Source organism: Ananas comosus, linkage group 18 (genome assembly GCF_001540865.1).
Source record: "Ananas comosus cultivar F153 linkage group 18, ASM154086v1, whole genome shotgun sequence".
In the NCBI taxonomy this organism is placed as follows: domain Eukaryota; kingdom Viridiplantae; phylum Streptophyta; class Magnoliopsida; order Poales; family Bromeliaceae; genus Ananas; species Ananas comosus.
In genome coordinates, this window is record NC_033638.1 from 3,144,300 (window position 1) to 3,153,181 (window position 8,882).

The window sequence follows — 8,882 nt, forward strand, 5'->3', positions numbered from 1 at the left end:
TATATTGTAGATTTTATTAAATTATCTAGACAGAACTTATTTCGACCATTATATTAACTGATTAAAGGCCTAAAATTCAAAATAATTTTATATGTAAACACATAAAAATAAAAAAATTATGATGTCATATTATAGATAAAGAGAATATAATAGTAATTACTAATATTATATACTAATATTCAAAAAAAAAGGAAAAAATAAAGCGGAATCAGAAAATTTACTAAATAGAATATTCATTAAAAAAAACTAGTTTGTCGACTTGATTGGAGAAGGAATTTGTAAAAAACTCACTTGTACTCGCCTGCAGAGAATTAATATCGTTGTTGATGACGACGATGGAAATATTATTTCACAAAAAACTTTTAGGCAGAAATGAAACAAAAAAATAAAGAATAAAAAACAAAGAGTAAAAAATTTAGAAAAAAAGAAAGGAGTAAAAGAGCAGCTAGGGTTTCAGTATTTCACTAGGATGAAAATACTTAGAGATCCCTCGTCTATAAGTACTATTAAAATTGATCCATCAACTTCAAAAGTTCCAATCATTTTTATTTACTATCAAATATTCCATTGGGTTCGGATCCGGGTTCAGATTTAAAAACTATTCCGGACCCTACCCATTTAAAAGTTGGGCTCGGGTTGGGTCCACATCAGGTATGAATATAAAATATCCGGACCCATATCCAAAACTTTAATGGGTAATTTTTTTTATCCATATACTATTCATTTTTTATCGGGTCCAGGCCGGGTAGGGTCCGGGTCGGGTATCGGTTATCTCGAAATATTTTGGAACAGCTTAATCCTCGATGCACTAGATAAACAAATATAATAATAATATATATATATATATATATATATTATATATATATATCATATATATATATATAGAATTAGCACGTACTATACTATAATGCATTAAGCGCTATGTTGCTATTATATTTTTGGCCTTTTGGTCGTGAAGACAATGTATGCGTTAATGGATGTGTGGATTCTCTTAAAGTTGATGTGTGATGCGTTGGTTGAATAATATGACTCGTAACAGAATTGAAAATAGTTAAAAAGGGTAGATTCCTAACGGTGAAACGGTAAAAACTTCGGACATCGCCGAAAGACAGCGCGTTCTCCTCTCACTACCAAATGGCTTTGGGATTCTCACTATCATTCATCGCTTGATCTTCGAGTAGCAGACTGCATATATATCTATCCCTACTATATTAAAACGTTATAGGATTTCTTACCATGAATCAAAAAGGAATTAAAAAAATTTTCTACAAATGGTTTTGATCAATTTGTTAAAAAATTTATCAAATAAGAATGAACATTATGATCAATCTGTTAAAAAATAGTATTCCTATCTATCTATATATTCAATCCTACAAATGGTTATGATTAATTTATTAAAAAATATCTCAAATAAAAATGAATGATTATAATCAATCTATTAAAAAATAGCATTCCTCTCCTTACATTTTATACTAAAATTAAAATTTAAGTTTAAGTTTAAATCATGAATTAAATTTCATTTTGGATATCAAATTTGAATTAATAATTAAAAAAATTAATTACATGGATAAAGATTAAATTTTAACAAATTTAAATTTATAAATTTTGGATATAAAATTTGAATTAACAATTAAAATATTTAATTACAGTAAATCAAAATTATATTTTAAATTTTAAAGTAAATGTGAATTAAATTTTGACACTTTTATTTAAACTACATAATTAAATTTTAAATTTATCAGAATTTAAAAAATATATAAAAAATAATACAGGATATTGCAATTTTTTTCTAATAAAATATAATTTATGAATTTATAAAATATAATTTTTATTATAAATTTTTAGATAAATATAATGTAAAATAACTATTACGTGCATTTATATGTACACTCAACGATATCTATATATATAGCTAGGGCTACTATATTTTTATGAGTATAGCCCCTCTGTACTCATTAGTTTTCGGCCGTTGGATGAAGGGATGTGTGGTTAGTATGACAGTAGTCTTCAGTTACGTTGATAGTGGTCCACTAGGGTTGAGTGGGTGGTTGGTTGAATAGTATGATTTAACACGTGAAAATGGTCAAAAGGTAGATCTAACGGCGGAAAACTTATGAGTACAAGTAGGCCTATATACTCATAAAAGTATAGTAGCCGGACTATATATATATATAGCTGAGCTAGAATACTATCGATAGCAAACGGGCTCCGTTGCCACCCATTTGTTTTCGATGATGGAGTCTCCAAATCGACGATCGGCACTGTTGAACATGATCTATACCACTGGAAGTGTTTAGAAATCAAATTTCATATATTTTTGATATTGTTCTCTTATTTATCGAGTGGACACAAAAATGAAAGGCTGAAAATGAATATTCTTTAAAAAATGATGATAGGAGTCTTGTAATCAATATCAAGAGTATAGATCTTGTTTTAAATAGTTTAAAGAATTTTCTAACAAAAATTTAATTGATTTGGATATCTTTACGCCGTTAAACGAGAAAACGCCTCATATCAACCATTAAAATTACAAATTTCGAAACCCTTTGATTATTAGGCAAATGATGTGGAAAAGATTTGAAATTTGATTTCTAAACACTTTAAGTGATATAGATCATGTTCAACGGTGCCGATCGTCGATTTGAAGGCTTTATCATCGAAAACAAATGGTTGGCCAATGGAGACCGTTTGCTATCGATAGTATTCTAGCTCAACTCTAATAGTACAGTAGCCCTACTATATATATATATATATAGGGTCCGGCTACTATCCTATTAATAGGATTGGGACCCTTGTCCTTTCAAGTCGATTTGAATGATCCGAACTTCAAATTAATAATCGGCACCGTTGAAGTTGATCTACACAATTAGAAATGTTTAGAAACCAAATTTTGTATTATTTAAAAATCATTATCAAGTTCATCTTAAGAGTTGAAAAATGAACGGTCATAAATGAATAACCTTCTTAAAATAGAGGTTAGACTTTCTCAGTTCGTACTCAGAGTTATCAAACATTATCTAAATAGTATAAAGAATTTTTAATCAAAAATTCAAGCAATTTGGATTGCTCTACACCGTTAAACAAGCAAACGGCTCATATAGGCCGTCAAAAATTGTCGATTTTACGACACTTTGATCACCATGTAAACCATTATCAAAATTTATGAAATTTGTTAGTTTCTAGAATTTAAAACTACTCTAATCAACTTCAACGGCCTGCCGATCATCGATTCGGAAATATCGATCATCAAACAACTTAATAGACAACTGCTCCTATACCTATTAAAGATCGAGCATTAGCCTCTAGAGAGAGTAATATATATATATATATATATATATAGGTCCGCTACTATACTATTATGATAACGATCGCGCCCTCGACTCATAACTTGTTTATCGATAAGAAGTTCCGAATCGACGATCCACACCGTAAATCGTTATTTTACACATTTAAAACTCTAGAAATCAAAATTTTCACTAATTTTTCGACATCAATTTACGCTTACGATCAAGAGGTCACAAATTTGACAATTTTTTAAACCCGGCCTAGTATGGATAAACTTGCTAACTTTAACTGTAAAAGATAGAATTTCTTGTAACAACCTGGACTTCTAAAGTTATGAAATACGTGTAGGTTGGCTCGGAAAACTATTTGAAGAGTTCCGGTGAGAAAGTTCGGTGAAGTTCGGAAGCTTTCCGGCGTTTCGTGGCAGTAGGCGCGAAAAAGTAACCCGAAAGCTATGTGGGCACCGGAAGCTACAGATTTCGACATATCTGTGGATAAAAATGAGAGACATGTTCGAACATGTTTGAGAAATGGTAACATATAGACACCGCAGAAGGAATCGAGCGGAACTTTAGCGAAATTGGCTTAAAAGCATAGCGAAAGAATGAATGAATGGAGTTCATTAACGTCCAATCAAGGTGAAGGTTAAGAAGATCTTACATAAAGTTAGAAAGTTTTTAGCAGTTTGTCCGGATGCATGAATACGAGTCGAAAAAAGCTAAAAAGCCCCAGTCTGGACCATATTACCCTGTACAGCAGTTGATGTTGTATGCGGTAACATACAAGCGAGCCCGAAAAGAAGGCAACTCTCGACAGTTGGAGTGAAAAAAGAGACTGTTACACCGGTGACACGAAAGTGACCGTACCTTTGCAAACTGACAAAGATTTGGTCTGCTGCAATTTACCATTGATTGGAGGGGATTTATTTGCAATTGTACCTACAACTAAAATCCCTAAACCCCTCCCTCACAGCAGATCTCCTCTCCCTCTCTCTCCTCTCGTGTCTCTCCCTCTCCCTCTCAACCGATTGCAAGACAAGGAGAAGCGAAAAGAAGAACAAGAAAGAAAAAAAAAGAAGAAAAAGAAGAAAATGATCGAGAAGCAGAACGCTTACCTCCCATCTTCATCTCTCATGCTGGAGGAGCTTGAGATGTAAACCATTTTCCTCTCATGGGCGGATAAGTTAGGGTTGGTTTTTTAAACCCTAATACCTGAGATTTGGAGCTTCTCAAGATGTTTAAACGCATTGGAGAGCCAAGAATCACATGAAATCCATGATTCCTCAAAAGGCTCTAATCGTGAAACCCTAGAGTTGTTTTAAAACATGCCCTAGGATGATTCTAATTAACGGAAGTAATTTAGAAACTTCTTGGGTGATCAAGCTCGATTATGCATAGCATCATGACATCAATCCCAAGAAATTGATTACGGAGCATTTATGTTAGGGCACCGAAAATGGGTCTTTTTGCCTCCGGGTTTTAAAGGCAAATTGTCCTGAGGAAACCAAAATTGGCACCTAACAACAGCGTTGACACCGCTCAGCGGCAATCCACCGACGAGCGTAACGCGAAGTTATTGAGCCGAAACGGTCGTTTTGATACAGATAGCCCGCAGCAACGCGACATAACGGTCAAAAATCACTGAAGATCGGAACTAGAACTTGATCCCAAGGAATAAACCCGGAAAAGACGGATCGCGTCGGAGGTCGTTTGGCAAGCGCGGCAAGATTCGGGAAGGCCAAAACCAGAGTGTGGGCAAGCGTTGCCGCCCAAGGCCGAATTGACAAGAACTACCAACAATCGACGCGCGTGTTATTAAGGTAGTGTTTAACCGAAACGCACTAGATCGAAGTGCCTTTAGTCTAAATTCCTAAGTAAGACTTCAAGTTGATGCATTTATGATACGGCATAGCATGATCGCTAATACGAAAATTCATAATACATGAATAGGATGCTAAAAGGTTGATACATATAGAATGTAAAGTGAACGCAACTGTAAAGAGCCTGGACTAAATAATAAACATGTTGAGAGCGTGAGTAAATGCTACATATAAATGGCAAATATGCGAAAAAACTTAATAAATCTAGGATAATATGTGACATCATTCAAGAATAAGATTATAAAAATGCAAATCCATATTCGATGACATAAGTTACAATGATGATAATAGAAAGGCATCGAGTAACACATCAGAGAGAGAGAGCATAATGCTAACAATAATTAATAGAAAGCAGAGGGCATAAGTGATAAAGGAGAAAATGCATGTTGAGACACTTGTGGAGACATTAAAATATGCTAATAAACAACCTAAGTTAACTAAACCCCTAAGAATGACATAAATAAATAAGCATAGCTAAAGTAGATAGATGATATAAAGCAATCACGCCAATGCAAAAAACAAGCATAAAATATGCAAGTAAGTGCAGAAAATGCTAAAGATAAGGATTATGTAGTGACTGAAATAGAACACCTATAGAATACGCACGTAAGACATATATACACCACTAAGTCTTTGGACATTGTAGGTTAAATAAGAAGATCAAAAAACCTAAAATTACAAAAGAACAAAAGGTTGTGGAAAATGAAGAAGTATGCTTAAACCATACAGTCCAAAGGGAAACCCAGGTTGAAAAGAAATCCATATCCTAAGTGTAAATAAACCCTACGCAAACAATGTAAAGCAATAAAATACAAAGTAAATAACATATTGTGATAAAAGGATGAGAACCTAGAGTCAATATGACCTTAGGAGATAAAGGCTTAGTACCTAGAGAGTACAGAATTCCAATAGGTTAAGACCAACCTTGTAATGGAATGGAATTCCGGAAATCCCAAAGCTTGCTTGATGCATCCCAAAGGGTGGTGGGTGTGTGCGACGATTCGCCGCCGCAGGGCTAGAAACCCTTGCTAGGGCTGTTACGAACGATTTGCGCGGCGAGGACTGGTTAGCCAGGTTTGGACCGCGGTACCGCCGTTGACTAACCACTTGCCCGTAGGAGCCTGCGTGATCGACGATTTCGCCGCCCAGAGGTGACAAGTCATTGAACGCTAGGCACGTTTTGGATAGGTGTCAGTTCGTTGCGGCCCGCCAGAAAAAGACACGCTATGGACAAGAGAAGATAAAAGGTTAGCCACCCCACTTGTGCCAGCTGATGGGCTGCATGTGAGCAGCTCTTCAACCTCGAGCAAGACAGCGCGGACATAACGCGAAAATTACGCATGAACACCTCCACTAAGACAAAAAGAAGTCAGGGATGCCCTAAATAAGACTGGCTAAGAATACAACGGACCTTCAGAAGTAGAATGCCAAGCTAAAAAGAAATAGCAATCGTTCAACGAGTCGTTAAGAGAAAAATAAGCTAAATAACAAGAATAGCTAAAAGAAAACGTCTCAAGAAAGGAATAAATAAGAGCTAAAAGTAAGCATTAATGGCCAAAGAGTAAATAATGCATAATGAACATAATATGTTAAAAGTAAGACTACTCATGATTCCAGAATATTGCATATATGCAATCGGAGGCAGACATGTATTTCAATTGAATACTAATATCTGTTGTACTATTGTTGACTCAACATGTTGGGCAACAAAGTGGAGCTCTAAGAACTGTTGCATGAGCTGTTCTATCATTGGGTGCTAAACCCCAACTGCACGGACTAGGACACTCACCCCAGGTTCTGCTTGGGGGTATAGTACCACGTGTCCGGCCGGCGTCTAGGCAAGGAATGTTAGTTCTCAGATAGCGGATCTCTATTTATACCCAGAGACGAGATACATACCAGGAGTGCTAGTTGGGAAGGTTTAAAAGACAATAACAAACTTTGTTTTAAGTTATTAAAAGAATGAATAATTATCGTTGTCATTTGAGGTAATGAACAAGAAAAATTATTTTGTAAAAATCATCTAAAATTGAATGCCGTACATACACTTAGTAGTATTATGTTTCATCACTATCTTATGCAATCTGTTGAAATGAATACTGTCCTATTGGAACCTCTCGTATTGTTTTGAATCGCGACCCTAACGTACAGGAAAACTCTCGTCCGTTCGGACGGTGGCGCAGCAGACTCAGACACGGCGCCAAATAAGCGATCCGGCCAAATGGGCGGGTGCGTCGGGTCGGACAAATTTGTTGAATTTTACAGAAAATTCATTCACTACACTAATAAAGTTCAAAAACTCCGATCTTGATATCTGAAACGATCCGATCATGCTTCCTTTATAGACCGTTCCGATTTTGACCGTCATATTTATGGCCCACTTGAGGACTTATATGATTTCGAAAATACAAAATTCTATTTTCTAAAGTTCAAATATCTAGATTATTCGGAGTGGATCGTGATTCGGCAAGCTTCCACTCATTTAAACCAACTTATAGCACGAGGGCCCAATACTCATAATACTATATGTACCATGGCCTATATATTTCAAATACTTAGATCAACTTCAACGCTCCGATCATCGATTCAATCACGATCATTTCAAGAACTATTGGAATAGGGACACAATGTCTCCTATCCTATTAATATAAGTAAACTTTACCCTATATATATATTATAGTAAATATATATATATATATATATATATATATAATATACTAGGTCCGGTAGGCTGCTATTCTATTAAAAGAATTGGATCCACCGATGTCCCTAATCCAAGCTACGTTTTGAAGCGATCTGAAACTTCAAATGAATAATCAGCAGCCGTTTAAGCTGATCTACCACAATTAGAAAATATTAGAAAACACAAAATTTTAAATATTAAAATTATTATCAAGTTCATTCTAAGTTTTGAAAAATGAACCGCATAAATGTAATAATCCCTAAAATAGAGTGACTTTCTCAATTCATAATCAGAGTTATCAATGACAGGACTGAATTTTGACAGTGCAACTACAAACTCTCTGTTGACGATGTTTATGCGGGGGCGGGGTAATTTAATTACATAAGCACCTGCGTGAAGTTTTAGAACACGAAACTGAATCTAAAAAGGAGACGATACGGCTACGAATTTTTAGATTTCACTAGGCATGAATAGTAACATTTAGGAATAATCAGAAATCGTTTAAACACGAGGATAACCACGGTACACCAGTTGCTCTGGTCGCTATCGACCCTTCATATCATCCAATAAGCTCGTTTCAAGCCAGCTTCATTGTTCTCTGGAAACTACCGGCGGACGGCATTTGAGAGTTTAGAGAATGACACACAATGGTGTGCGCACGAAAAGCAAAATACATGTTTTATATGTAATTGTAATGTGTGATATTCATTCTGCTGTTGGAAGAAAGTTAGATTTCGATCGCGACAACCGTGGAGTCGATTCATGATGAACCAAAAATCGTAGATTTGCCCATCGGTCTGACGCATTGGTAGCAATCCTTCGCTAAATCTGACTACGGAACTGGTCGCAAAATCACGATCAACCACGAACGCGTTGCTCGAGGAAGTCGGTGATCGACAAAATGATATTTTTTTCATAGGACCAAATCAATTTTTTTTTTTTTTTTTTTTTTTTTTTTTTTTTTTTTTTTTTTAATTTATGTATCGAATTGCGTGAATCAACATCATCACGGAGTACATACGCCGAAACGCGACA